General features: G+C 45.4%; 1 protein-coding gene and 1 long non-coding RNA gene across 33 annotated transcripts in view; one reads left to right on the top strand and one right to left on the bottom strand.

Annotated features, from left to right (window-relative positions):
• The window catches only part of DLGAP1 (DLG associated protein 1), an 850,590-nt gene that overhangs the window by 762,248 nt on the left and 70,119 nt on the right, over nucleotides 1–18,223 (top strand). The gene's annotated exons all lie outside the window — the stretch shown is intronic.
• The window catches only part of LOC309640256, a 40,314-nt gene that overhangs the window by 11,408 nt on the left and 10,683 nt on the right, over nucleotides 1–18,223 (bottom strand). The window contains exons 2-6 of one of the 11 annotated variants that reach the window (XR_014252118.1): nucleotides 13,109–13,580; nucleotides 8,976–9,133; nucleotides 7,224–7,362; nucleotides 5,613–5,708; nucleotides 3,691–4,635 (exon numbers count right to left, since the gene is read on the bottom strand). This is a non-coding gene — a long non-coding RNA (uncharacterized lncRNA). Of the gene's footprint in view, nucleotides 1–2,522; nucleotides 4,689–5,612; nucleotides 5,709–7,223; nucleotides 7,366–8,975; nucleotides 9,134–13,108; nucleotides 13,581–18,223 lie in introns of those variants that run through there. The other 10 variants (XR_014252119.1, XR_014252121.1, XR_014252122.1 and 7 more) reach the window with 10 other exon arrangements.

The raw sequence follows: 18,223 nt of genomic DNA, 5'->3' as shown, positions 1-18,223 counted from the left end.
CATCCCCCCACTGGGGGCCCAGGGGCTGCATAGAAAACCTCCATCAGCTGGGAAGCTAGGAGAAATGCCCTCATTTTATAGGGAGGAAGAATTTTCCTTTTCACAGAGCCTTGAAGAAGCTCAAGGAGAGATGTCAGCAGAACTTAAAAGGGACTGAATCCCTTACATAAGTGAACTTGTGTATTGGATCCATTATATACATGAAGCCTGGAAACAGGAGATTAATATCAGGGCTGGCGTAAATAATAGCTATTAATTGCAATTAATAACATTAACTACAATTAATTACAATTCACCACAGTAGTATTAAGCACTTACTTTGTTCTAAGTCCTGCACTGGGAACTTTACCTGTATTATCTCACTTAACCCCTCAACAACCCTATCAGAGAAGTACTTTCAGCATGCCCACTTTACAGACAAGGATACCAAGACTCGGAGAAATTAAGCTCCCAAGATCACCCAGCTAACAGGAGGCTGACCTAGGACTGAAATCATTGTGTGATTCCATAACTCTAAGCTCTGGCAGGAAGGAATGACCTCACTCATGTTTCTAAAGTGAGTATCTTTCCAACTAGCCAGTTTGGGATTGCCTCAGGCAGGCAAGGAGTTGGGAAAAGAAGAGAGGAAACAGCCACCCCTTATGATGCCCCAGGCTGGGACAAATGTACGAGATCTCGCAGGGGCTCTGTAACCACAATCTAGCCTTCTTCCCAGTCTCTTTAGCACAGCACAGGTTATGAAGGGGGTGGGGACCTGTAGCCCCAGGGAGACTGAATTCTAGGCCACCCTTCTCCCACATTTCCCTGCAGAGCCCATCTTGGAGGGGTAACTGTACCCATCATTCCCAGATTCCAAGCCAAGCAGTGTACACCAGGAAACGAGTTTAACTGTAGATTCGTTAGGAACACACACACATCCGAGGGTCCACGAGTACCCTTCACTCCTGAAGAGCCAGCCCAGCTCACTTATTTTGAAGGTGAACCTTAGTGTGTATCAGAATCACCTGAAGGACTTTTAAAAACACAGATTGCTGGGCTCCACCCCCAGCGCTTCTGAATCCTGGGTCTGGGTGGAGCCTGAGAACTTGACCCACAGGTTCCCGGTGCTGCTGACACCACTGGTTGGGGGACCACCTTTGAAAACTACGATTTTAACTGATGGAAGCCTTAGCTTTGTCTGTGACTTCATTTCTGGGCACGTATCTCTGCATGTTGAAATGCGATAGCAGCTGTTCAAGGACGTTCATCCTTACCACCTGTGTTGATTTCCTATTGCTGCTGTAACATTACCACACGCTTAAGGGCTTAGAACAACACCAGTCATCTTACAGTTCTGGAAATCAGAAGTCTAAAATGGGTCTGCAAGGGCCGCGATCCGTTGTGGAGCCTCCAGGGGAGAATTGGTTTCCTACCTTTTGCAGCTGCCAGAGGACGCCTGCACTTCCTGGCTCGTGGCCCCTTCCTCTGTCCTCAAAAACAGCAGCAGAGTAGCATCTTCAAACCTCTCCCTCTCTCTCACTCACACACACACACACACACACACACACACACACACACACACACACACACACACCCCTCTGCTTCTAGAGTCACCTCTTCTTCCCTGACTAACCCTCTTAGAAGAATCCTTGTGATTTCATTGGCCCACCCCAGTTGAGCCCACCTAAATAATCCAGAGCAATCTTTCCATTTTAAGACCCTCGGGACTTCCCTGGCGGTCCAATGGTTAAGACTCCACGCTCCCACTGCAGGGGGCATGGGTTTAATCCCTGGCTGGGAACTAAGATCCCACGTGCCACGTGGCATGGCCAAAAAAAAAAAAAAAAAAAGACCCTTAATCACATCTGAAATCCCCCTTTGCGATGGAAGGGAACATACGCACAGATTTTGAACATTAGGACGTGGGCATCTTTAGGGGCCTTCATTCTGTTCACCACCCCCGCCATCCGACAGCTGCTTACCCTCCTATATCACAGTGCCCTTCCCACACAAGAAAAACCGAAACCGTATCAGGATTTGCATGATGCAATCCCTCCTTCGGACTCTCCTGGTAATGAAGCATCTTGCAGGGAGAGAGGACGGGTAGTGGGGGGAGGAAGGCAGGAGCCCCGAGGGAGGGAGTTAGCCAAGTGCCTCTTAGACCAGGCCCCAAACACCCACTAAGTCTCCCCACGCTTGCCAGACTCTCTAGAATCTAGCGCCTTGGTGCCTCTCCCTCTGAGCCAGAAGCCTCCAGGCTCCCCACTGGGCCTCACCCCAGGTCAGTGCTCACCCCAGGCTCGGCCACCAGCACCGCCTCCCAAACCTGCCAGCAGGCGCTTGTGAAAGATGCAGAAAGAGGAACTCTACTCAAAGCCTTCTTGCCTTTTGAGTTTCCGATGATTACCTTCAGAACTTTTCTGGGCTGAAGTCCCAGCCTCCAGGCTGTGAACTTTCTGTTGGTGCATTAATTTGCTCGGGCTGCTGTAACAAACTACCACAACAGACTGGGTGGCTTAAACAACAGAAATACAGAAACGTACCTTCTCACAGCTCTGGGGCCTGGAAGTCTGAGGTCAAGGTGTGTAGGCAGGCTGTTTCTCCTGAAGCCTCTCTTGTTGGCTTGCAGACAGCTGTATCCTCTCTGCATCCTCACCTGACCCTTCCTCTGTGAGACGCCCCTGGTGTCTCTCTCTCTCTTTTTATAAGGACCCAGTCCTATTGGATTCCAGCCCACCCTCATTTTACCTCATTTTAACTTAATCACCTCTTTAAAGACCTTATCTCCACCTCTCTGTGTTAACAGGTGGGCCAGGCGCAATCAGGGCAGGCATAGGGAAGGGTAGGCCAAGCTGGGACTGTCACCGTGTGCACCTGGGCCCAGGTCTGCCTTTTGGTCTTAGGTCAGGGATGGAAGGAAGGTGGAGGAGGTCAAAGAAGCCCCCGCAGGCTGAGGCTTAGTCTCTATAAGCAAGAAGCAGCATTTAAGGCTCACCCTCCCGAGAGCCGACTCCCTGCAGAAAGTTTTTTGCTTGATACACAATTTACAGCAAGTCACAGACATTCCACCAAGTCAATACACACCCTGGACCCAGAGGAAATAAAGGAGCAGACAGTGAGGGCTTGTGTTTGACGGTCTTTGCAGGGGCTGTGTGGTAGAAAATGATTTCATCCTCAAGGCATGGCTCTGAGAAGGAAGTCAGCCAGCAAGTTGAAACAAAGCAAACAGCCTTATCTTGTTCTTGATTCATGGGTTCCTCTGTCTTCAAAGCCCTTTAGAGGCAGGACACTGAATTGTCACTGTGAGAGTAACTGCTGATGCAAAGTCCCCCCTGGGACCTTGCATCTGTGACTTATAAGACCTGGGGTCTCTGACATTTTTCTTTGACAAACCTTTGCTGCTCGCTGGTCAGACCCACTACCCAACATGGGCTTAAAATATACACATATAAAATACACACATGTATATACTAAGTAAAATCAGCCGGTCACAAAAATCACAAACACTGTATGATTCCACTTACAGTATAAGAGGGACCTAGAGTTGTCAAATTCATAGAGACAGAAAGTAGAAGCGTGGTTTCCGGGGGCTGGGGGTGAGGGAGGGGAAGCTCTTGTTTAATGGGTAGAGTTTCAGTTTTGCAAGATGAAAAGGGTCTGGAGATATGTTGCACAACAGTGTGAATGTACTTATTGAACTGTACACTTAAAGATGGTTAACATGGTAAGTTTTATGTTACATATATTTTAGCACCATTTTTAAAAAAGGCTGCTGTAAGCAATCATGTAATAGAATGATTAATGATCATGTAATAGAATGTCAAGCCAACCTAGGTTTGAATCCCATATCTGCCACTCACTAGTTTTGGGACAGTGTTCTAAGTTTTTTGTTTAGTGCCTTAAAACCACAGCAATCGTGTTATTATTTCCCAGTTTCTATGGGGCAGGAATTTGGGAAGAGCTTCGGCTGGGTAGTTCTGGCTCAGGGTCTCTTCCGAGCTTGCAGTTGGGTGGCTGGAGGGCTGGATCACTGGGGCCTGCTGAACACCTCTCCCTCTTCTTAAGAGTCTCCAGGCTTCTTCATGTGGTCTTTCCATGTGGCTGACTTGGGCTTCCTTACAGCATGGCGGCCTCAGGAAAATTGGATGCTTCTGTGGCGGCTCAGGGCTCCAAGCAGGCAGATGTCCCAGGGACTAAGGGAGAAACAGCATCACCTTTTCTGATCTAGCCTTGGAGGTCATGCACTGTCAGTTCCTTCCTACTCTCTCGGTCACGAGCAAATCACACACTTCCCCAAGTGCAAGGGGAGGGGTATCAGACTCCACCTCACCATGGGAAGTGGCAAAGTTCTAGAGCAGGGTTGGCAAATTACGACCCTTGGAACAAATCAGGCTCACCTCTCCAAGGCAGCCATGTCCGTGCATTTACATATTGTCTCTGGCTTTGCCACAATGTCAAAGTTGAGTGTTTGGGACAGAGACTGCATGGTCTGCAAAATCAAAAATATTTACTGTACAGCTCTTTATAGAGGACTTTCCTGACCCCTGTTCTAGAAGACCATGTGGGATGGACAATATTGTTTTAGCCACCTTTGGAATATGCCGTTGGCTGCAGGCAGGTTACGAGCTGCTCTGAACTTTACCTGGGTCTCCAACTCTGTAAAAAGGAATGATGATCATATGTAAAAAGTACTCAGCACAATTCCACACCTGTAACAGGTAAAGTATACAATTTAGTTCTTCCCCTTCTAGGCTTAATTATGATTTGAGAGTCGCGGAAATTTGTTTACTGCCACTGTAGGTCTATTGGCAGTCAGAAATTCCCAATTTTAGACCCTCCTTGGAATTAAGGCAGACTTTACAGAGACCCTCTTTTTTTTAAAAAAAAAAAACTCTTATTTTATATTGGAGTATAGTTGATTAACAATGTTGTGATAGTTTCGGGTGAACAGCAAAATGATTCAGTTATACATATATTACATGTCTCTATTCTTTTTTTTTTTTTTAAAGATTGATTGATTGATTGATTGATTGCTATGTTGGGTCTTCGTTTCTGTGCTAGGGCTTTCTCTAGTTGCGGCAAGCGGGGGCCACTCTTCATCGCGGTGTGCGGGCCTCTCACTATCGTGGCCTCTCTTGTTGCGGAGCACAGGCTCCAGACGCGCAGGCTCAGTAGTTGTGGCTCACGGACCTAGTTGCTCCGCGGCATGTGGGATCTTCCCAGACCAGGGCTCGAACCCGTGTCCCCTGCATTAGCAGGCAGATTCTCAACCACTGCGCCACCAGGGCAGCCCCTAATACATGTATCTATTCTTTTTTTAAATTCTTTTCCCATCTAGATTGTTACATAATATTGAGCAGGGTTCCCTGTGCTATACAGTAGGTCCTTGTTGGTTACCCATTTTAAATCTAGCAGTGTGTACATGTCAATCCCAAACTCCTTAACTATCCCTTCCCCCCCACCTTTCCCTGCTGATAACCATAAGTTCGTCAGAGACCCTCTTTTTAAACACATATTTATTACTCTGGAGGAAGGAAATGTTTGCAAGAATTCTTTTAAAAATGCAATCCCCCCTCCCCCGCCCCCCAGCCATCCTCCAATGCATTATTTTATCAGACTAGCTACATTTTTACCTTTCAGAGAACAAATACCTAAGGGACTGAGGCAATCTCATAAATTTGGAACTGAGTGACCGGGGAACAGCATGGTGGTGGCAGGTCTCCGATGCCCTAGGGAGAGAAAGACACAAGAAATTTGACCTACTTCACAGCTGTGCTCAGGGCTGCCTCAGCCTCAGACAAAGCAATGAAAAATGTTTTCTTGGCCTCCCCTTACCCATTGCCTCCCTTTCCTATTGCCCAGACTTGTTATCTCCGCCCCGACCTCCTCCACCGGCCAAGATCGCCCTTGGATTTTTTCCTCTCCTCCCCTGGATGCTTCCAAGGCCAATCCTCCAGCAGCTCCCAGAGATTATCTGCTTGTGACCCTGCTTTCCTCCCTGCTCCAAATTCAAGCAGGGTCCTTATGGAGCCTAGTTATTCAGTGCTTCTGAACTCTTTCTCTCTAGAAGAAAGCTTCTATCCAAGAAAACAGAGACCCCTAACAGGCACTTACTGGGGTAACATTAGACCTGCCAGTCCCAATTCTCCCACTCATTTACTCAAAAACCACCAAAATTAACAACTGTTAATTTGTGCATCATTTAAACAAACCATATTCTGTCTCCTCTCCAAATTACGTTTGACTCCAATCACTTTTAAAATCTACTTAGCTTCACCCTGAGCTGTGTTGGAAGAATAGTTCCTTTTTATTGCAGCTGTATGTCGCCATGTTATTTTTATATCAAATACTATGAGTGTTTGGGGGGGGGCAGTTGGGAGGGGAAGTGTGTAACTAGATGATTAGAGAACACTCCCTCTGGCCCTATGAATTTTTACAGCATTTTTCCCTCCTATTTTGCTTAAATTTGCAACTTTATGCAAATTTGATAAAACATTTTGTGGTATCCCCAGAGCCCCAGCTCAGTATCAGCCAAAGGCCAGCTCAATTTACGCTGCTCCAGGAAGAGTTGTGGTTTGGAAAAATTACTCAGCTGGCTGCCAAAAAAGTAAAAATTGTTACTACTACGGCTGGTGCTGCTCCTACAGATTGTTGTAAAATGAACAGAAGGTAGTTAAGCGCATTGCCCTAGGTCACAGACCTACTCATTTATGGACCTGGAATTCCAAAGACTTCTGGCTTTTCCAAGCATTCCGTTCATTCATAAATTCATACTCCCTAAGTGTACCAGGCACTGGGCCCTTTCAACCAATATTGCTTCCTTTACTCCGTTCTCCAGAATGCTTTTTTAAATTTTATATCCAATATCACTTATAAAATAACGTGCTGCCAACCATTCTCTTAAGCTCAAAAAAAATTTTTTTGACAACATACTTTCTAATCTATCCTTAGGTTAGCGATAGAAAAATGGACTAAAATGACAGACATTGAGATATGTTTAGTAGAAAAGCTTTGGTTGTTTTGCTTATTTTTATCTCAGGTAAACATCTGGGAAGTAACTAAAAATAAAAGTATGTCTGAGATGGTTGATGTTTCTGAAGTACTTTTAGGACTAAAACCGTGAATGTAAAGGTCACATGAAATCAGAATTTTGAGTGTGTCTATAACAGGAGCACTGCTGGTGGATGTACTGAACAATACAGTTTTAGCCTGAGATTCAGTTTGTTTCATCACCTACCCCTTACCTGGCACCAGACTAGATAACTGAGACACCTGGTTGCCATGGAGATGAGATGGCATCATCGGATCACATCTGTGTACAGGTATAGCTTCAGAGTTTCACAGGCCTTTTGCACAGGAGCAGGGGTACACCCGGCTTACTAGCTGCTAAGACAAAACAAAGGGATTTCCCTTATGAAATGGTTGATGTTGTTGTTACCATGTACTATTTATCGAGCACTTACTATGTGTCAGGTAATATTCTGAGCATTTCTCAGGTATTACTTCATTTCATCCTCCCACCAACCCTGCAAGGGTTACTATTCCCATTTCACATAGTAAAAAACTGATGTTTAAACAGATTAAACAGACTTCTCTAGGTCTGCCTCCAAAACTTATATTCTGAAATATCATGCATAATTGCCTCTCAGGCATGGAAAGCAAAGTTATTGCTGTTTGCTTGATTTTTAGTAATTTAAGTGCATCATTTTTAGTAATTTAAGTGCATCATTTTTAGTAATTTAAGTGCATCATTTTAGGGCTAGTATCCTACCTAGTTACTTTGGCAAACTAGGGAGGTTTAGTTGACAGGCCTTAAGCAGTGCTTGGAGAGGGTCTGTGCTTTTAAATTCTCAAGTACTTGAACTTAAACAGAGTGAGCTGGTCCCATTCACATCCTGCCCTCCAGCCCCCTCTAGCTGGAAGTTATTACTGTTGACCACGAGGGCAAAGGAAAACATACTTGAAAATGTTGTGGGTTTGTTTTTGTCTCTTCTGAACTGAGTGGTAATATAGAAAGTAGGAAGACAGTTTTAAACCACTGACAGGGATCCATCCCGCGAGACCGCAGAAATTCGTGGCAATTTCTGCATTTTCCAAGATACAAAGACAGCAGAGGCTGGGGCCAGTCATCCGTGTGATTTAAGGAGATGGGGGCTGCAGAGGGTGGGATGGGGTACAATGGCACAAAGCTGATAAAGACGGACCAGGCAAGCCACAACTCCCAACCCGAGGGGAGGGCTTGAGCTTAGGAAAGATGCAACACCTTCATAGGCCATTTTATTTTCTCCCCGCATCTCCTCCTCTCAGTAGGTGGCTCCATGGCTGGGAGGGCAGAATGTGGGGCTGCTCGAAGCTGGGTGGTGAAGGAAGGCCTCTCTAAGGAGAGGATTTATGAGCTGAGACCAGAGGGATAAGATGAAATTTTAACATTAAGCACTAGGGACAGGTATCTTAAAATGTGCTCTCACACACGGAACTTCTGCGTAGGGCTCTTCATGCTGTAGAAACCCCAACATGTGAAAAGGATAGGATCTCCCCACCTCCAGTAAAATCTCCTCGGGAGTTTTCTAGATGGTTTTTGTATTATTGGAATTTTGTTGTAACAAATAACGTAGGAAGGAAAGAAAAGAGAGCCTCCTTCCTGTGTTTGAGATATAAGTGCCACACCATGTCCCCTTACATCATATTAACTACATCATCCGTCTCATGACACTGTGAGGTTACCGAGGCTGTTACCCAAACTCAACAGATGAGGAAACGAGATGAGAGCTGAGTCATCTGAGGTCCTGCAGCCAGTAAGTGGCAGGTCAGGATTTCACCAGGTCTGGTTGCCTTCAAGGCACTGCCTTTTCCAGACACCACTGGAGGAAGCTGGGCCACCATGGCTGAGCACCTCTTTGAAATACAGCCTGGTTTGGTGAGATCTTGTATAATAGCATTTGCCATACAGAATCATCTAATCCAACAAATAAGTATAATAGGAAACAAAGATCTACCTGATCACTAATTTCCCTCTGCTTTCATACCAGAGCATCAGCATAACAGGAACGAGCAAAGTGTGATGAATTCTATAGGAATATATATAGGAGGGGCTCACAGAACACAGAATCTTGAAGCATGAACAGTTTTCCAAGCCAGGAAGGAGGCTTAGCATCTGTAAAGTCATTGCATAAGTGCCAGGCCAAACAGATCAATAAGCAAATCAGTAAAATTTTTAAAAATAAAATTAGAGTGGACTTCCCTGGTGGCGCAGTGGTTAAGAATCCGCCTGCCAATGCAGGGGACAAGGGTTCGAGCCCTGGTCCAGGAAGATCCCACATGCCACGGAGCAACTAAGCCCATGCACCACAACTACTGAGCCTGCGCTCTAGAGCCCATGAGCCACAACTACTGAGCCTGCATGCTGCAACTACTGAAGCCCGCGCGCCTAGAGCCCATGCTCTGCAACAAGAGAAGCCACTGCAATGAGAAGCCCGGGCACCACAACAAAGAGTAGCCCCCGCTCGCCGCAACTAGAGAAAGCCCGTGTGGAGCAACGAAGACCCAACACAGCCAAAAATAAAATAAAATAGATAAATAAAATTAGAGTGACTTAGATGGTAAAGGCGTTTATTTTCTCCAATAATAGCAAGTCTAGAGGTAGGGCAGCCAATGAATGTACCAAAATCAGCTTTGTGCCATCCTTCTGTCTTCTGGAGTAGGGGCTCCCTGTGGTCCCCAGATGGCAGCCACAGTTCAGGGTATCCCTTGCTGATGACAATGTCCGGGGGTAGAAAAGGGATGTCCCTGACTTGTGTCACTTTAAAAAGGGAGGTAAACTTGCCATGAAGCACTCGCATCAGAATTCCCTCCTCATCCCTGTCTTGTAGAACAATGAAGATTCAGCCTCCAAATCTAGGGAGGGGCCCACCTCCCCCAAAAGTCATGGCTGCTGGGAAGGGCCCTGTTAGCAAGGAGGGTGGTTATGAGAAAGCGAACAACACTTGCCACAGGCATAAAGGCATGAAAAAAGATGATATTCTGGAAATAAGTTGCTAGGTGTGAAAATGTCAGGAGAAACTAATAATTCACACTGCAGCCAGGTGGTAAAGGAGTTATATGCCAGTGTTTGGCTGTGTCTCCAAAGTCCGTGTCCCTAAAGCTTTTGAAGACAGTAAAATATCAACAGTGTTAAGAGGTTTTTGTTATTTTTTTTTTTTAATGTGGCAGTTGTATATAATTTCCTTCAAAAACAAATGGTTAAAAAAAAGACAAAATACACGGCAACATATATGGTAAAAATAAAACTATTTAATTTAGTCAGGCATCATAGCAGTGTAGAAATAATAGTGTATCTGGTCTTTATTTTGACATTTGTACTTTTTTATGATTACAGTAGTAACACGTATTCATTTTTTTTAAATCAGAAAATTCCAAGAAGCCCAAAAAATAAAGTAAAAATCATCCATAAGCCCATGGCTTGGCTATAACGACTTGGTGTACATGGGGTCCTTACATACATAGTGGTTTTACACAAAGTTGCAGTAGAAAGCGACAAATTTTCCGTCAAATGAAGGCAAGCTACTGCTGGTCTGTTTAGAGGGGAAAAAGCAACAAATAAAACAAATGTACACGCTGACTTACATTATAGAATAAAACATAGCACATAACAGAGGGGGAAAAAGTAGTATAGCTATTGTTTTTGTTTCTTTTTTTCCCTAAAGGGGTGTTATTTCTGGTTTGTTTACTTTCTGTTTTACAGAGCAGGTTATCTAAACCCCAAACTCTGTAACTAAGGAAATAACACAAGTCTGTCCATGAAAGCAGGGACTGCGAGGTGGTCCTGGCCGGGAGGGATGGGGGATGGGGTACCGGAACTGAGGACAAGTGTCATCCTGGTGAGTTACAGCTTTGGTCCTCAGAGTGGCATCAGGTCAAGGCACGGGGGCCTCAGCACTAAAAAAGCCACGGGGATGCTCGAATCGGCACCTTGAGGAAGGCTGTGTCCATCTGTGCCTCTGCAGAAGGGCCTCTACGAGGGGTCAGGATGCAAAAGATTCTTGAATTTTTCACTTCCAGTTTTTAAAAGGAAATCTGAACATCTCTGCATCTAACAGCAAGATTGTTTTTTTAAAATGCTGGGACCTGCCTGGGCAAGAATCCGTTATGAATGCTGTTGGCTTTTGGGTTTTTTTGTCCCCTATTTCTTTAATTTTATTTATTTATTATTTTAAAATATTTGTTTTATTTGGTTGCGCTGGGTCTTAGTTGCAGCAGATGGGCTCCTTTAGTTGCAGCTCAAGGGCTCCTTAGTTGTGGGATCTAGCTCCCTGGCCAGGGATCGAAGCTGGGCCCCTGGCATTGGGAGCACGGAGTCTTAACCGCTGCGCCACCTGGGAAGTCCCTTCTTTAATTTTATGATTTTCTTTCAGGCACACTTTTTAGTGGCACTACCGATTTCTGGTTAGAAGATTTTTTTGTTTGCGGCTTGCTGTTAAAAATCTATACAAAGACAGACAATATCCTGCCACTAGGGAGCTGTTTGACCTTGGGAAAGTCACTTAACCTCTCTGGTCCTTAGAAAGTGCAAGCCAGAGGTTCAGAGTGGCAGCCTGGAAGAGATCTTAGAGGTCATTGAGCTCTGCTCCTCTGTATTATCTGAGGCTCAGAGAGGGTGAGTGACCAGCCAGGGGTACAACAGCTTTCCCCACATTTTATTATTTTGATTTTTAAGAGGAGGAGTCCAGTGAATTCGGAAGTTAATTAGGTTGTGTTTGAAGAGCAAATGAACAAGAGACACTTCAGTGTAAAAGAATGAAAACTAAAGCTTTGAGAAATAGAGATACGATATTTTATAACTATTCAAATGGGTTTGTAGGAAGGAAGTGTGAACTGTGTAAGATGTGACACATTCGATGCACACTATTTACCCCCAACAAATATTTACTGGCTGCCCCTTGGAGCTTAAAGTTCTGTAAGGAACTGAGAAGATAATCATGATGCAATAAGTGCTCTGTCAGATAAAACGTGAGGGGTTCTCATGAGAACTAAGAGGAGGCATTTAGAGGGACTTCCGGAAGCCTTCCTGGAAAAGGCGACACCTCAGCTGATACCTGAAGGAGAAAGAGGACAGAACGTTCCTATAGGGAAATTCCATCTGCAAAGGCCAGGGAACTTGGTGGCTTGAACAGCTAAAAGGAAAAGTGGTCGGGAGGACGTGGAGTTCTGAAACCTGAAAGGATGAGGAGGAACTAAGTAATTAGAATCTCCAAAGCCCCAGACCCACGTCTTTATCCCGAGGGCAGAGCTGTCAGCTGGATCCGTTCATAATCTCCCCCTCCTGCTCTGAGCGTGTATAACAGTTTGGAGCCAGGGGCAAGACAGAGCCCGTGAGACCAATTAGAAAAGTATTTCTCAAACTCCTGACAGACAAGATACATTCTACCTGTTAACCCGGAATGTACACAGATCTCAGGACACACACTGACACAAGCGTCCCGAAACCAAACTTACTTTTCCTTTGTTTGATGCACTCTGACGTATTCTAATCTATTCCTTTTTTTTTTTTTAATGGTGAAACTGCATGACCCACCTCAACTGATTTCGTGACCCGTTAATAAGTCACAAGTAGTTTGAGGAACGCTGAGGTAGGAAGTTGCTGTCATCCTCCAGAGAGGAAATAATAGCATCTAGGGAAGCAGAAAGGTGGATTGTAGAATGTGGAAGGGTTCCAGAAGGATTTAAGAGATAGGAGGGAAGGACCCAAAGGAATTAGAGGTGATGCCCAGAGTTGTGGCTTGAACTCTGGGTAGGAAAAGGAGTTACTTGCTAAGATAGGGAAAGTGAACTTGAAGATCTACTAGGAGGGTAAAGACACTGAGTCTTTGAGAAATGCCCATTTTGTTTGGTCAACACAAAAGTACTTCTTCATTTGAGGCCTATCTGAAGAAAAAGCGTCTAAAGGCTACATTATGTAATTCCAGAAAGTGGTCAGGTTTTACTAAAAGAGGGAGCAAAATGGTGGTGTTGAAAAGGAGGAAACCATTCATTGTGGGGCGGGGGGTAGGTTCTGCAGTGAGCCTCAAAATCCTACTTAGAAAGAACAGTCAAGCTATAAATCCCAAGGAAACAACCCAGATCGAATACTCACCTGGTGCTTTGCTGCGGCTGCCATCAGGGCTTTTGTAAGACAGAGAATAGGGTAAGTAGAGCCTTTGACTTTTCAGGTACCAAACCCGATGGCAGGAGTTAACTTCTTTACAAAGTTGGCACCGCTTTTAGAATCCCCGATCACTAGTTCAGGAAGGGAGCGGGCGTTGCTTATGCACTTCTTGTAAAAATGAAAATCCATTAACTTTATTCTTCATGCACGTTCTCCAACAGCATCGGGTCAAAGGGACTTTATTCCTTCCTCTTTTCAGAGCTTCCAGGTCCCAATCTGGCTCCTTCTAAATCTTTTCTTTTACAAAACAATAGGGAGTGGTGGTAGCCTGTGGCTAGTTGAAGATTTTGAACAATAGGTGTTTCTGAGCCGGGTTTATTGAAATGGTCCTGTCTGTGTCCTGGGGGTAGATTGTAAATGAGATGTCGACAGGAGCTCTTTTGTGTGGATGGCATTCGGCCTGAAAGAGAGGAATTTCCTTACTGTGCTAGTATTTAAAGTAGATTTGTTGCTGCTTTTGCTAAAACTTTTTATCCAGCTGCTGGAGCTAACAGCACTGAATGAGTCACTCGGTAAGACTGAGACTTCCTGCCCTCCCTAGCAGGGCTCCGACTCTGTCATTTACATTTAGAAAGGACAGACTCCTAAGAAGATTGCTTAGATTTTCATCAGCTTGAGCCTCTTTTTCAGATCGTCACAGGGACCTGAGCCGCCAGCAATCCGTTACCCCCAGGAGAGGGTGGCCAAGCCGGGCTGTTTTCTCACTCCCTGGAAAACTTCTGGCTGTTTTGCTCGCTTTCTTTTTAAAATCCAAGAAGAGAGACAAACACCGTCTCCCGCCTTACGCCTTCCCTTTTTTGTAAACGACAGGCAATTTCAGTTTACTGTAATTACCTCGGGCTGAGGTTGAACCAACTCCACACTTAGAAGATAAGGCAACAGTTTTATTACCTCTCAGCCAGGTGCCTGGGGGTGACAAGGCTGGCTTTTATCTGGAGACGTGGCAAGGTTATCAGTAACTGAAAGGGGCTGAACCTTTGAGCGGTGGCCATTAACATGCTTCCCTTCCCCGTGATCAATTTCCTAACTCTTTATTGGTAATTAATTTTGATCCAAAGGCCAGCGCTGGTCTCCTCCAGTGTTTCCGCATTCCGGCACCTCAGCACTTCGGCAATCCTACTGATAAATGGTGTAAATTGCAACCACGGGCCAGTCCCGTAACATGAGCTTGAAATTCCAAACAAGGTCCCAAACATACAGCCCACTGACTAGCTTAACATCCTCTCATTTGGTAGGTTTGCAGTGGGTATAGTTGGTTTTTCAAAGAATTGATTAATATAAACTTTCACCTACGACAGTAGAAATCCAAAAGAATCAAAATGACTTCGCTTTACCATCCATGGTTCCTTTTGAAAAGTAAAATGTAATCCACAACAGGAGGCAGTGCGGGGCTTGTTCTAGATTAAAAAAAAAAAAATTTCTAGTGCTTGATCTATTTCTGTCTACAGTTCACGGACATGTCTAGCCACACAACAGTTTATTCTTTAATTCAAGCTATTTTACATGGAGTCTCTCTGTTATCTCTTGGATTGGAAATATGGGATAAAAACTTGTGTTCTGAAAATGATTTTCCAACTGTGTCCTGGGTAGAGCTTTAATGAATGAGGAATGCCCTTAGGGATCAACTTTTAGGTGAGTGTCCTGGGCTGCATCAAATTAGCGCAGCAGCCAGCCGGGACCTAGCGTGGAACCACCCTCCCGTCAGTACAAAGACCGGTGGGCCAAGAAGAATGTTACTTTTATTTCTTTGGCTGTGAAGTCAGATCATAGCTTTAGGGTACAGGGTGAGAATGCGGAAGAGAATGATGGAAGGGATGGCTCACAACACACACACACACACACACACACACACACACAAGCACACAACCTGGCAGATATGAAGTGTTTATCTCCAAGCGTTTATCTTCAGACTACGCATTCTGTAATTTATATAGACAGCATTCCACACTGTGAGAAGAGGCCAGTTAAAAGCCCCTACAAGTACCCCTGTTACCATTATAACAAAACCCAACAAAGGTGCTTCTGCCGACGGTGTGTGAAACACAGTGACAAACCAATGAACACCCAGAACTCACATGGTCGAGGAAAGAGAGACAATGTCAGAAGTAATATCGAATTTGAAATCAGATTCCTCTTTTCTGTAAAGGTGTAGAAACCTTGCCCACCCACCAGGCCAAGCCCACCACCTCCCAGTCACTACCCATCCCCCATCCTCCTCCTGGGCCAGGCTGGGACAGAGCTCCGTCCAGGACCAGAGGTGCCCTGGAGGAGGAGGCCCCTGGCGGGGGCTCTGACGCACCGAGGCACCTGAAGGGGTGGGTGGCCACCATCCTTCAGCTGCAGCTCTGAAAGCCACAGGCCAAAACCTGACCTTGCAACTACTTGCAGTGTGACTGTTTCACCTTTTCCTGCAGACAGACAGGTTAGAGTACCCAGGCCCCCCAGGGTGTGTCATGCAAATCAGCTTTCTACAATCCAAAAAGTTCTGAATTCCAAGCACGTTTGACCAAGAGATTCAGAAAAAGGTTTTTGGACATTGCTCTCGTGAGGGTTCAAAGGAGAATCTTAATGACAGAAGTATAAGGCAGCTCTTTAAAAGAAGAGAAAGGGGGCTTCCCTGGTGGCGCAGTGGTTGAGAGTCTGCCTGCCAATGCAGGGGACACGGGTTCGAGCCCTGGTCTGGGAGGATCCCACATGCCGCGGAGCAACTGGGCCCGTGAGCCACAACTACTGAGCCTGCGCGGCTGGAGCCTGTGCTCCGCAACAAGAGAGGCCGCGATAGTGAGAGGCCCGCGCACCGCGATGAAGAGTGGACCCCGCTTGCCGCAACTAGAGAAAGCCCTCGCACAGAAATGAAGACCCAACACAGCCATAAATAAATAAATTTTTAAAAATAAAGGAATTCCTTTAAAAAAAAGAAGAGAAAGGAGGCTTAGATGAGAAGAACCCAGGTTCCAATCGGACCCCATGCTGCAGAAGGTGGGCAACCCAAACTCTCTTGCCTCCAGTCACTTGTGGAGTTGGGATTATAGGGCCAGGCACCTGGTTCCAGGAAACACAGTGAATGAGGATGCTGGTGGGCAGTAGGTAGAGTAAACTGATAGATTTTAGTGCTGGCCTCACCAGTTTGCTGGGATTTTTAAAAACGTTTTATTGGAGTAGAGTTGATTTACAATGTTGTGTTAGTTTCAGGTGTACGGCAAAGTGAATTAGTTATACATATACATATATTCATTCTTTTTCAGATTCTTTTCTCTATAGGTTATCACAGAAGATGAGTAGAGTTCCCTGTGCTATACAGGAGGCCCTTGTTGGTTATCTATCTTATATATATAGTAGTGTGGGTATGTTCATCTCAAACTCCTGATTCATCCCTCCCCACCACGTTCCCTCTTTGGTAACCTTAAGTTTTTTGTTTTGGTTTTTTAAAAAAATATTTATTTATTTATTTGGTTGTGCCAGGTCTTATTTTTTTTTTTTTTAATTTATTTTTGGCTGTGTTGGGTCTTCGTTTCTGTGCGAGGGCTTTCTCTAGTTGCGGCGAGCGGGGGCCACTCATCATCGTGGTGCGTGGGCCTCTTCACTATCGCAGCCTCCCTTGTTGCGGAGCACAGGCTCCAGACGCGCAGGCTCAGCAGCTGTGGCTCACGGGCCCAGTTGCTCCGCGGCATGTGGGATCTTCCCAGACCAGGGCTCGAACCCGTGTCCCCTGCATTAGCAGGCAGATTCTCAATCACTGCGCCACCAGGGAAGCCCCCGGTAACCCTAAGTTTGTTTTCGATAACTGTAAGTCTGTTTCTGTTTTGTAAATAAGTTCATTTGTGTCATTTTTGAAAAATTAGATTCCACAGGGAACTCCCTGGTGGTCCAGAGGTTAAGACTCCATGCTTTCACTGCCGTGGGCCTGGGTTCAACCCCTGGTCAGGGAACTAAGATCTCACCAGCCACGTGGCATGGCCAAAAAAAAAAAAAAAATAGATTCCACATATAAGTGATATCACATGATATTTGTCTTTCTCTGGCTTACTTCACTCAGTATGACAATCTCTAGGTCCATCCATGTTGCTGCAAATGGCATTATTTCGTTCTTTTTTATGGCTGAGTAATATTCCATAGCATATACATACCACATCTTCTTTATCCATTCCTCTGTTGATGGACATTTAGGTTGCTTCATGTCTTGGGTATCATAAATAGTGTTTCAATGAACATTGGCGTGCATGTGTCTTTTTGATTTTTTTATGGTTTTCTCCAGATATACGCCCAGGAGTGGGATTGCTGGGTGATACGGTAGTTCTATTTTTAGTTTCTTCAGGAAACTCCATACTGTTCTCCATAGTGGTTGTACTAATTTACATTCCCACCAACAGTGTAGGAGGGTTCCTTGATATTTTAATTTAATTCTGGCAAATGACCAAAACCCAACTGTACAGTGGAATTGTGAATGCAGTCTGAAGTGGACCTTTATGAACCCACTGTAAAGTCTGATGGTGTTTGCTGTGTGGTGCAGACAGAAGAAAACTGGGGGGCCCCGGCCAAGTTCTTCTCTGGGCCTGTGTCCTCATCTGTCAGTGACACAGTTGGATAATGAGGTGTCATTTTGAAGCACTGATCCTGTCATCTGAGAGTCAGTCAGGGGCTGGTGTCCTTTCTGGGCCCAGCGAGCTGGTAGACGGTATTCCACAGCTTAACCCACAAAGTCTGTCCTGTTTTTCCTTTGAGGAGGGGGGTTTCAGGGAGGAAAGCGGAAAGGAGTCGGACGAAGAATTAACTGCCTCACTGCACAGATCAGGCCCCTCTACATGCCTTGCTCTCCAGACACAGGTAATTATTTCTCATCGGGCTCCAACTGACAGGAAGACATGCTGGATACATTTTCTTTCTTCTTTGCTTCCTCATATATCCTGTTTCCCCCAGTTTGCCTGATGCAGAAGCTCTGCTCCAGGTGGAGCCAGCCCGCCAAGCCCTCTCTGTCCACAGGGCAGCAGCACCAGGCTGCTTTGACACAAAGGTCTGCCTTCTCTCCGAAGCCCAGGGTGTTGG

This window comes from Balaenoptera physalus (assembly GCF_965194825.1).
Source record: "Balaenoptera physalus genome assembly, chromosome: 12".
NCBI classification, from domain to species: domain Eukaryota; kingdom Metazoa; phylum Chordata; class Mammalia; order Artiodactyla; family Balaenopteridae; genus Balaenoptera; species Balaenoptera physalus.
The sequence above is the reverse complement of the archived record's forward strand: the minus strand, read 5'-3'. Positions and strand labels throughout refer to the sequence as shown.